Below are 12,673 nucleotides of genomic sequence, written 5' to 3'. Positions count from 1 at the left end.
TCATAGTGACTTATTGTTTGAGACATCCATGGATGTGAAACATAGTGGAAATGTTATGGAGAAACATGATGAGAAGCGTCATTGACGGGATCGGTCGAGGTAGATGTGAATTAAGGGAAGGCTGGATTCACGATGATGTGGTTCCGGTCTGGGTTAGGTTCAAAGGAAGCTTAGTTGAGATGAAGTGCACGTCATCAAATGGTTAGCAGAGATCTGGAAGGAATATCCACCATAACTTCCGTCCTTATATGGATGGAAGATATAGTGAGATGAGTTAGAGTTAAGATGAGTTATAGTTAAGATGAGTTATAGTTAAGATGAGTTATAGTTAAGATGAGTTATAGTTAAGGTTGAGGTGAGGCGTAGTTGAGGGCAGACGTGGTGAGGGCAGACGTGGTGAGGAGCGTGTGATGGAGGCGTGGTGAGGGGAGGCGTGGTGAGGGGAGGCGTGGTGAGGGGAGGCGTGGTGAGGGGAGGCGTGGTGATGGGAGGCGTGGTGAGGGGAGGCGTGGTGAGGGGAGGCGTGGTGATGGAGCGTGGTAAGGGAGGTGGTGAGGGAGGCGTGGTGAGGGGAGGCGTGGTGAGAGGGGAACTAAGCGCGGCGCCAGGATCGGCGTGAGGGTTCCTGGTTAGGACATTGAGGAGAGTCAGTTGTCTGGCAGCCACCGGAGAGGGAACACTGCCGCCCACACCTCTGCTCTCTCAGTCACTCCACCACACTATCACCCACTCCACCACTCTCTCCATCATGCAACCACCCGCTCCACAGCCCATCACCACCACACTAACGACCACACAACTCTCAACCACTTCACAAATTTTCCTTCAGCGCCAATCGAGGGCGGAACAATTTGCGATTGAAGATCCAGAGATCCTCAACTTATATCTATTAGAACATAACAGTGACAATCAATTTTGATGCTTTGCAAGACACACATTCTCCGCTGACTGACGCAATAATGTCTTCACGACGTGACCTAAACTGTCTAAATGTACATTTCACGTGCAATGACGCAGAAACATTTGCACATTTACTTGAAGAAATTAGTTTTTAACAAAGATGATTAACAGTGCTGAAAGATCAGTGAATTGAAACATTGTGACTGTAAAACTAACGAGCGGTACTGTGTTGAAACTTTAAACAACTGGTTCTGAAGAAGCTGTTGGGTCGTTGTTACGACGAGTGACTTCATTACCGCCTGGACGATTAGTCTAGTTTAGGGAGTGACGGTTGTCAACGAGACCAGTACCAACCAACGCATCAGCAAGGTGAGTTTTCAACAACGCATCACGTACTTAATAATCCACTACGGGCTCACCATAGCCCGTGCTACTTGGAACTTCTTGTTCCAGGTAGCGTATCTTTAACAACAACAAATCACGTACTTGTAACCATAAGTCTATCCTCTCTGTTTGAGCTTGTTAGTGCTGCAGTAATTTGATTTCCAATGAAATCCTGGGAGATAGGAGAGAAAATTGGCCATTCGCATCAAAGGAGCACTATGCAAATTAAGAAGATCCGAGAACACACAGTCTCCAACTGTTTAAGCGAAAGCTCTCTTTATTGAATTGACTTTCTTGTTAACTACTTCTTTCGGTTATTGTTCAGCATTTAAAACCAGTGTTAACATTCGCGTGATGTATTAATGTCAAATATTATTATCTGTACGCTGGTTAGTTATTTTATTTACCTATAGAAAGGATGGTTCGGTGTGCGTAGGTCGTATTAGAGAGCTGAAGCGTATGATTCGCTGTGTGTAGGTCGTATTAGAGAGCTGAAGCGGATGATTCGCTGTGTGTAGGTCGTATTAGAGAGCTGAAGCGTATGATTCGCTGTGTGTAGGTCGTATTAGAGAGCTGAAGCGGATGATTCGCTGTGTGTAGGTCGTATTAGAGAGCTGAAGCGGATGATTCGCTGTGTGTAGGTCGTATTAGAGAGCTGGAAAGAATGATTCGGTGTGTGTGATGGTCGCATTATAGCGCCTGTGGTCGTGTTAGGCTTGAGGCCTCTAAACCTCTGGAGTGTTATTGAGGTATATACACAGAAAAGCGGATTAATTTCACCTCTCGGTGTGTATTACTGGGAGAACGCAAGAAAGTATTCCGTCCTAATAAATCATGGTCAGATTCTAATTAATCCCACCGTTTAACCCAGCTAATGAATATATAAAAACCCGTCTACAATCTAGTTTCGGTAAAGCGGCGGCTGACCCCTCACATCATTCATCAAAAATATGCTTATTTTAATATATATTAATATTATTATTATTAATAGACGTCTATGTATACTCAAACATAGGTTAAGTTAGGTAATTTAGGTTCAATTGGCGATTATTTGCATTTGAAGTAATTGGGACGACCCATTTACGTAGTGTTTCGCCAGCGAAACACTGCTTCGAGATATGTTGGAACGTTATCAGTTGTGCAGCCCGTCCTCATAAACAAAGCCAAATGCTCGTTAACCCAGCCGCCAAACTCACTGTTTATGAATAAAAAACGGTTTACACACGACTCACAGCTGATGACGTACAAACACTTCAGGGACAAGTGCTTGGCTGAAGACATCTGTTCGAACCACAATGTTATAATTGCTTCATCCACGTACTTCATATACAAATAATCGCCAACAGAACCTAAACATCTAACTTAACCTCACATACGCCTAACTATACATAGAGATTTAATGTATAATGATACTGATTTATATATGAGAATTAATCAATTTTTATTACAGAGTATGTTAAAATTGATGAATGCGTCTAGGGAGGATGGCCGCTGCTTTATCGAGCCTAGTGTGAGGACGAGATGAGTTGAAAGTCGTGTAAAAGCGTTTTCATTTGAAAACAGGGGGGTTGGCAGCTGCACTAACGAGCATATGACCTTTGTGAGGGCGTGATACAATTCTAACGAACCGTATATCCTTCAACGATAGCTTTACAATTATAATATATATATTATATATATATATATAATATATATATATATATATATATATATATATATATATATATATATATATATATATATATATATATATATATATATATAACTTATTGTTTTGTGCATTATTTGGCCTTGAATAGGTTAAAGGGAGTGTTTTGGTTCTATTATAATTTATAGTATTTGTAGTACGCAAGTAAAGCTTTTAGAGAGGCGTGATTTAAACATAAGTAGAGAGGAAAACACTGCTCACAAATAGATCGATGGTAATCAATTGTGAGTCATTTGTAAACTTTCCTTCAATCAGCCCGTCCTCGTCAACAAAGGCTAAGTGCTCGTAATCCAGTCGCCATACCCCGAGAATATGAATATAAAACAGTCTTCACAACTTACAACTGATTAAGGTCGATTTTTTTAACACTTCCTCGCTCCTATCATCTTTTTGAATTACACCTCTGTAAATGCCAGCCCGTACTCATTATCAAAGGCCAAATGCTTGTTCATCCAGACGCCAAACCCCATGTTTACAAATGAAAAAGTGCTCTTACACGACTCAAACTGATGACGTTCGAACATTTCTTCGCTGACGACCTCTGTTCGAAACTGCAGCTGTAAATGCCAGCCCGTCCTCCAAACAAAGATCCAAATGTGATTCCATGCACCCGCCAAACCCCCTGTTTATGAATGAAAAGCGGTTTACACACGACTCACAACTGCTGACGTTCGAACATATCCGGAACAAGTGCTTCACTGACGAATTTTGTTCGAACCACAACTCCGTAAATGCTTCACCCGCGTACTAGAAATACAAATAATCGTCAACAGAACCTAAACATCTAACCTAACCTAACTTAACGTATGCCTATATATGCACAATATGCCAATATATTATAATATTAATGTATATTTGAGAAAATTCCCGTTTGAATGAACAACTTGTAAAAATTTATGAATGCATTTGTGGGGTTGACTGCTGGATGTAATGGACTTGAGTTGAGAACGAGTTGCTATAAATGCTTCACCCACGTACTTCAAATGCAAATATTTGCCAACAGAACCTAAATACCAAACGAAACCTGACCTTGGTACATCTTTTTCAGCCGTTGCCTTAACGAGCGCAGCCTGAGGACAGGTTGGTAAATGCTACACCTGCGTACAACAAATAATTGCCATTAAAACGTTAAATACCTAACTGAACTTAATCTAGGCTTAACTGTGCACCAAATTCTAATATACAGAGTCAATAACGTGTTTTCCAACCGAATTCTCGACTTATATCGACGTTGATTTACCGTTGATAACGTTGATTCGACGTTACTCGATCATATTTACCCACTAGGAGAGAGAACGGGAGAGATGAAGTGAGGGAGAATGGGGGGGACGATGGGAAGAAGAGTGGGAAGGACGGAGAAGGAAAGAACGGGAAAGAGACAGGATGGGAGAGAAGGCGAGTGGGGAGAGAATGGGAGAGAGTGGGAGGGAGAGAGAGAAACAGGACAGTGACCCGGGCACCGATAGGTAACCCCCTTTCAATTAATTTATATATTAACAATCACCGATTTTGAACACCAACTACGATAACAATTTCGAAACGTTCACTGTCTGGACGAGAATATCCTGCGAGTGGGTTGTAAAACATACGACAGCGTTTCTGTGGTCGGTGGAGGTATACACGAGTATACACGAGTATACACGGGCTTATGGAAAGAATTGTTCGCTGGGTGTAGCTCTTTTGCTCTGTGTAACACTTCCCTGAACTAAAGTTTACACCGGTTACATTGAATTAATTTTATCTTGCGGATTATAATATAATGTACGGCAGTACAGTTAAGTGGGGTATTTTGAATACCATTAAGGGTTGTTTGTGTTGTAATCATGTATATAAATTTTAGGTATTAAGTTGGTTCTCTAGTACAGTTGTAACGACAAGGTCTTTTGGTCTTAAGGACCTGATTATATACATTACCTTATGACTAGGCTGCGTTTGATTTTGACTACTAGGTTAAATTTAATAGTAGGTCCCATGTTGTATTAATAACAGGGTGGGCGTGGTCTAGATAAACCAAGTTGGGTGTGATCTTACATATAACATATATTTTGTATATCAAAGTAGCGTCCTTTTCCCAGCTCTCCGTAACAACCAAAGTAACAAAAGATAACACATGTAAATCACCTCTGGTACCATTGCCTTAAATGGATTTCCAATGTTAACTAAATTTCCAGTGCTTTATTTTATTTTTATAGTTACATGAATAAATTATTTGTAGATAATGTTTCGCCTCTTAGGACTTTATCAAGTCTTACAGAGATGCGTTGAGTGGTGAGGGAGGAGGGGACGAAGGGCTGGGACGTGAGGAATCATGGTATATTTTGTCTTTATTAACAGTGTTATGTTGAATTAGTTTTCATTGTGTTCGCTGGTATTTTAGTGCTTGCTTATTTATTTATGGAACTGCCGAATTACTCCCAGTATCATCGCAAACACAAATGGCTTCGTTATATGAAATTTGTCTATATTACAACGCCAGGCAATATGCGCCTGGATAATTTTAGATAGAAAACGAAATTCCATTAAAAATGCAGCTTACTTTAGAAAAAATGATTAAAGGCCTTCAGTTCTTTCCTAGTCAGACAGGCAGACACACACACACACACACACACACACACACACACACACACACACACACACACACACACACACACACACACACACACACACTCATACACAAACACACACACACACATACACACACACACACAGTCAAAAGAAAGCGACATACTGAAGTTCAAAGTCAACAGAAAAACTTCCAGCAAAAAGCCCCTCGATACATATATGAACATATGAACAAATTGAACTTCAGAGGGTCTATTGGGCCATGTCATACAGATCCTATGTATATGCACCCAACGTAGTCCATATGCATGTCTAACCTTGACTTGAAACAATCCGATGCTCTCATGTCCATTACGTTACACCACAAAATCTTCTATATAATTGAACTCTATTTATATACCATTATTGACTCAGTATTTTTTATGTATTTAACGTTATACAAATTGTATAGATATACTTTGTATTTTATTTGTTTTGTATAACAATCCCTTTCATTAATTTAGATATTTCTGTCATATAACCTCTTTCTTTTTGCCTTTCTAGAGAATGTATTTTCTGCTTTAATAGTCTTTCTTCATATATCAGGTATCTAATTCTTAGGATTAACTTTGCTATCCTTCTGTGCACACGGTCAAGTGAGTTAATATCCTTTAGGTGCTACATAGTCTCCACTGCGTGGCGGCTTCTTTTGATAATTACTTACTCTGAAGGATGACTACCAAACTGAAATGGAGCTGAGAAAAACTCAAAACGGGACAGAACAGGAGCAAGACAGAGCTGATTAAAAACACAAGATGTAGATTTGGTGTTTAACTTAAGGCCTCTTGATTTTTGAAAGATTATTAAGGCCACCATGACAGCTTACTGACAAACATGCCTTAGATCACGTCTTAGTTCTAAACATAGTTTAAGAATCAAGAAAACTCAGTGTATATACACGGAGAAAGTATGTCTACATAGAATGTATACTCTAGGTGTATATATATTTCATGTGGTTTAGATTTAGATTTGTTTTTTGTTTTTGGTTTAAGGCCTATCAACCTCTGGAGGGTTAACAAAGACACCATAATAAATTACCGACCCCCAGCAAGAATATTTTATTCCACAACACAACATATTCCAGGACTATAGTAAACTCTCAGTGTACATTCACCGAAATTCGGGGTTTACACCTCTTGGAACATTATATCCTATTCCAATTTTATCTGCATAAATATATATTTTTTTTCCACGAAGCATTTTTCCCTCTAATTCTTTCATAGTTGACATTTTCAATCGTGTAGAAACACTTCTCAGAATTAGTTTCTGGATTAGGGTCATAACAGCTGCGCTTCATGCAGATTTCTGACGTTGTCAGAAACGTTAGAAATTTGTAGGAGGACAGGAGAAAAAAAAAAGATGAACACAAAGTCTGTACTTACTGATGTTCCCTTTTAGCACAACTTTGTGACCTCTCACAGAATGCAATCCAAAACGATTACCTAACTATCGAGTACCTACACTAATACGCTTTATAATTTAAATAAATATCCACCTCATATCCACCGTCCTCATATCCACCTCATATCCACCGTCCTCATATCCACCGATCCTTGTCCTCATATCGCGTCCAAGTGCTATATAGATAATGTTTTCTCCTCATTGTTACTTTACCTCATCGATATTTTCCTATTAGGGTCTAAGCATTTTACTTCACTGGAGAGCTGACTTACGGTATTTATGAGGAAAAAGCGCTACGCCAGTATAACTATACAGCACGTGAAAGCGGGTATAAGAACAAGGACCTAGGGTATATGAACGATGCCCAACCACTTGAACCGTCGGGTATCGAACACAGACCTCGCGAGAAGCGAGGTTTCAGCTCTACCGACCAGTCCAAGTGGATGGGCAAGGATGCAGTGGAGAGTGTCTGAATACTACTAGAATATCAGGTTCTCATTTTAATGTGTCGGGATGGGAAGAGGCCCCTGGAGTGTTGGAACACCACTCCGTTCAGTAATTAGTGCTGAAAACTCTTCTTAATGGAATAAAACTGCCAGCGATTATACAGCAACGAAATCCCTTTGACACATGTTTAATGTAAAACTGTAATCAACATTTTTAACAAATAGACTGAGAAAAATATTTATTTATATTATGCATTAGAAAAACAAGAAAATGATAAACATCTATAAATATATCTAACATACAACTATATCTAACATACAACTCAGACTTTGCCGGAAAAATTTCACCAAGCTGGGTCAAGAGCATAAAATATACTAACCGTAAGTCTCCCAATCTTCCAATGCTGAACATTAGGAGTACAGATTAGTTTCTATGCTAAACACAAATTAGCTCCATAGCCACACTAAACATAACCTTACTGGAACCAACACAGGAGTCATAAACACTTGACAACCGCAGAAGTAAGACCGAAATGTGTAATATTGAGTGGAACCAGTCAGAAGCTTGGGCCTCGCGCAGGAACTTCGGTGGATCAAAACTACACAGCCATCTCTATAAAACGATGTCAATCCAGCGCACAAATTTACATAGTCAGAAGCACATAACGATTGAATTTCCAGTTCACAAAGCATTACACCTACAATCACTAACGATTGAAATTTCAGCTGAAAGAGTTACATACAATTACTTAACAACTGTAATCGTAACTTACAATCTCATGGATCAGACTTACAATCCCCTGGCATGTTGTGTTGAGAATATCTCCAGGAGGACTCCTCGTCCCCTTAGAGAGCTCAAACTGCACACAACGTGGCTGCTGTTTGAACGTGACAAGCACATCCTCTTCTCGTAAATCTGCAGGACAAAATCGGCAACATCTTGACTAACTCTAAATGCAGTTTGCGACAATTCCCAAAGTTTAAATGGAATTTTTCAGCCATAAATCAGAAGGAATCTTGTGCGAGTTCCTTGAGGCTGTTTTGCTCGACGAAGGATGCGTGGCAAACGCTCGAGGACTTGCGAAGTCCGTCTATTGTCTGATGATGGGATGTTACTCAAGGTTTTTGTCTGCTCATCCTTTCTCACTTGCTAAATATTCCTGTAAGTCACTACCAAATAGAAATTCAGCTGCACTATTCCTCTGAAAGCCATTATCCAATAGCGATCCAGCTGCTCAATCCCTGTAATACAGAACCCAATGGAAATCAAGCTGTAATATTTCCCTGTAAGGAAATATGCTGTAAAGCACCAGCTTCATTCTTACAGTAAGCATTTATCCTTTAATTATCAAGCGGTAAATCGTTCATCTAACAGCGATCCAACTGCAGCATTCTTTATAATTTTCCAATTTTGGTGTAACAACAGCGTCGTTGTATCCAACTCTTTCCAGCAGTAATCCAACTGAAGCGTGTTTGTATACAATTATCCAATTGTTATCCACCAGCAGTGTTTTGAAATATAATTATCCAACTAGTAACCCATCCTCTTAAAATGACAGTTCTTATAACAACTGTGTGGTTGAAGGTAATAAAGGGGAACTGTTGCAGCAACAATATCCACGCTCTGTAGTATTTGTAGACGACAAAAAAAAACACAAAATCAAACTCAAAGCAATCCTAGTCTAGTATAGCACATATATGTACTATATTAAGCCTAATTTAGGGTATATTGAACCTAGGATTGTTTTTACAGCTTAGGTTCTATATTTATACGTTTCGTTTTCGTAGTAATTCAGGGTAACTCAACAATACAAAAACCTGATTTTTGGGGGTTCATGAGTCCATTTTTGAACGTTTGACCAAATAGTTGCTAGAAGTACTATTATTATTGAAGGATGAGATGAATCCAGCTTCCATCTTCCAGAAAGGAATATCCAGTGATGCAATAAACTATTACCCAAAATTGACCTAGCACTTACTCAACCAGTGCACTGTTATATAATATTTATTTCGTTGCATTCTCACAGTATACCATTCAGCCTAACTCTCCTGTTTAAAGTATTATCCAATAGTGATTTAGTTCTATATTGGTATCAATGTATTTTTAATAGTGATCTAGCTGCATTTTCTAAGTAAACAAATATCTAGAATTTATCTACCTGCATTCTTATATTAAACTTTTTTCCGATAATAATAAACAAAAGGTTACATTCATGATGACTTTTATGTGATTTAAAAAAAAATGAGACGTGCAATTCCTCGTTGCAAACTTTTGTTTGTGTTGAAGATTAATCACGTGATGAACTGTATTTTGAATTAGTTATTAAACTGTTTGCTGAATGAGCTGTGGAATTATGTGTCGAATGAGCTATGAAACTGTGCACTGGATAAACTGTGGAGAATTAAACAAATACATTTTTAATTTAAATACAAAAATACAAATCAGGAAACAGTTCAGCAATTCATTTCTGTGAAGATATTATTTTTCAATAGTTTATTGATTCGTCTCAGATACGCCTTTCCACTCAATATCAGATAATACTAAAAATATATTGATTGTTCGTAGATATGCTGATAGATGCACTACAAATGCGAAATTTGCGCCAGTGCAAATCTTATGTATACCGAAATATATTTTGACAAACTCAATGCTCTAATTTTGGTGGTTGGCGGAGAGCTGGCTGGTTGAAGGGGGAGGATCCCCTGCCTCTCTCACGTTAATTTTGACCTGGTTAACGCATTAATCTTGACTACGGTTAACGAACACGCACCAGCGAACTGCGTCGGCTGTACAGGTACACTATCATCAATATTAGCTAGACCCTTACAGAATGACAAATTATTAAAATGATGTTTGCCCTCTTTAGCTTATGTAAAAATAACTTAATATAAAATATTCCGGGATGGAATATCAAAGTTTCATAGCAATGAATTATTACTGAACGAAATATGAAGAAGCAGCACAGGTAAATGGGCGCTTCAGCTATCTCTGCATTTTACGAAACACTCATACTTGTAAATATGTAATAAAAGAGTGACTAAATTTGTCAAATTGTATGAAAGACGATACATTGGAGATTTTGATCGATTCGAATATAGTATAGTTTGGTGTTAGGCTAATTTACTATTAACTTATAAAGGCTATTAGGGCAACACATCAGCTTCTTGATCAACCATCAAGTTTACTTTAGGACTGGACTTAGTGCAGGACTAAAGTATACTCTCGGTGTATATACATCGAGAAGGGATTTACACCTTTTGGTGTATATATATAATCCTGAATAAAGTTTACGGCTCAAAAAAATGACATTTATACCAGACTTGCTGATTTTATCATTAGCTGGCTTCGTTTTGACTTACAATCGGGTATCCCTGGATTTAATTCCAGAAGAGACAGAAATAGTTGGGCACGATTCCTCTCGCATAGTGCATCTGTTTACCTAACACTTACTTAAACGTGAACCCGAGAGTTAGGCAACTCTTGTAGGGCTGAATTCTGGTAGATACATATATATAGCTCTGGTTCTTCTCGTCTGTATATACTTGACTGAGAGTAACGACTATGACGTCCGCGGTAACCAACGATATATCTGTTTGGTTTACATGAAATGGATTATCCCTCGTGGCTTACAGTGGTGTGGAATAGATAGGATAATTAATATACTGTGTCAGGAGCCATGAGCGGCGTTCAGAGCCAGATCTTCCCCCCCCCCCACCCTTGCCTGGAGGAAGTCTCTAGCTTCCTGATTCTCCTTACTCTACAGACAAGGGCCAGTATTCATCAAGCATTTACGTAACTACATTTGAAACACTGTACATCTTTCCTCAATCATGGAGGTTTTACTTACATTTATTTAACTCTTTATGAACCTCGAAACTTTAGTTCCTTGAAGTTATTATTATTATAAAAAAACTCAAAGTGTTTCGGAACTAGTAAACTGATAAATAAACAGAGCAGCAATGATTGAGGAAAGATGTGCAGGTTTCGAAAGTGAATGCGTAAGTGCTTGATGAATCATCACGCTTCCTGTTAAAGTTACAGTTCTATTGCTTCTTGGTAGATGTTCCCGTTTGTGGCGAACTCAATTAAAACCTTAATGACAGAGCCGCATGGACGATGATAATACCCTTAAGGAAAACCAGTTAAACTGTCTAATGAAAAGATGAGAGTAGACTGTAACAATAATTTAAACTCCTAGTGTATGTGTACCGAGAAGTGAGATACACCTCTCAGTGTATATATACCAGGACAAGGGATTCACCCCTCACTGTATATAGACGAAGACGTGAGATACACCCCTCAATGTATATACACGAAGACGTGGGATACACCCCTCGGTGTATATACACCATGACGTGGGATACACCCCTCACTGTATATACACGAAGACGTGGGATACACCTCTCACTGTATATACACCAAGACGTGGGATACACCCCTCAGTGTATGAGCACCGAAAAGTGGAATACATCTCTTGGAACACTTCACAGTCCACATAGGCGTATTTGTTATAATTTACAGAGAGTATACGACAGTATACTCTCTGTGGTTGTATACGATACTTCGGAACAAAGTTCATGTCAAAAATGAATCCAGTGTATACCCACCGAGAACCTGTCGATATATCGTGGAAATGTCACAGTCTTCCACCTGAAACATGTCTCAGGCGCTCTCAGACTGTGTCAAGTATACCATAACGCAGAGTATACCTTCCCGGCGGTAATATTCTGAGAATGTCACACTCCTACACTTGATACTCAAGCACCTCAACACTGTGTCAGGGTATGGCCCATAACTAGCGAGCGACCTCGCAAATTATGGAATCGAGAACGAGTGGCAGTAAAGTGAAACTGTAAATATTACAAGTGAAAACACCAGTAGAGAATCATGGACGAGTTACATAAATATGGCGTTTTGATCTTCGAAGTGAAAGTCAGAATGAACCATGATGAGTTAGGGTAATTTGGTGCTAAAAATCCTTGAAGAAAGAGTAAATTAGCAACGATATCTGGCGTTATTATTCTGTGATGCTGAGAGCAATGATTTGGTGAATTATGATGGAAGACAACAACTTAAAACTGATGGCACAGATAAATTACCATGGTTCTGTAGACTATATATGTGAACCAAACAAAGTGACGGTAGTAGGGGGTGTAAATCCTACGGTGAAGGAGCCAATAAGGAACCATGTGGAAGCATAAGTGGTATAAACCTTGCATTGGGACAGCCAAT

The 12,673-nt window shown here is 39.0% G+C and overlaps 1 protein-coding gene across 2 annotated transcripts in view; it reads left to right on the top strand.

Annotated features, from left to right (window-relative positions):
• Positions 1-12,673, top strand: part of LOC123759104 (uncharacterized) — a 111,980-nt gene that overhangs the window by 45,516 nt on the left and 53,791 nt on the right. Inside the window, exon 1 of one of the 2 annotated variants that reach the window (XM_069324942.1) lies at positions 646-1,269. The exons of the other annotated variant lie outside the window; for it this stretch is intronic. The gene's annotated coding sequence lies outside the window, so the exon portion shown is untranslated. Of the gene's footprint in view, positions 1-645; positions 1,270-12,673 lie in introns of those variants that run through there. 2 annotated transcript variants of the gene reach the window in all.

The sequence above is a fragment of the Procambarus clarkii genome, chromosome 15 (genome assembly GCF_040958095.1).
Source record: "Procambarus clarkii isolate CNS0578487 chromosome 15, FALCON_Pclarkii_2.0, whole genome shotgun sequence".
Classification (NCBI taxonomy): Eukaryota; Metazoa; Arthropoda; class Malacostraca; order Decapoda; family Cambaridae; genus Procambarus; species Procambarus clarkii.
The sequence above is the reverse complement of the archived record's forward strand: the minus strand, read 5'-3'. Positions and strand labels throughout refer to the sequence as shown.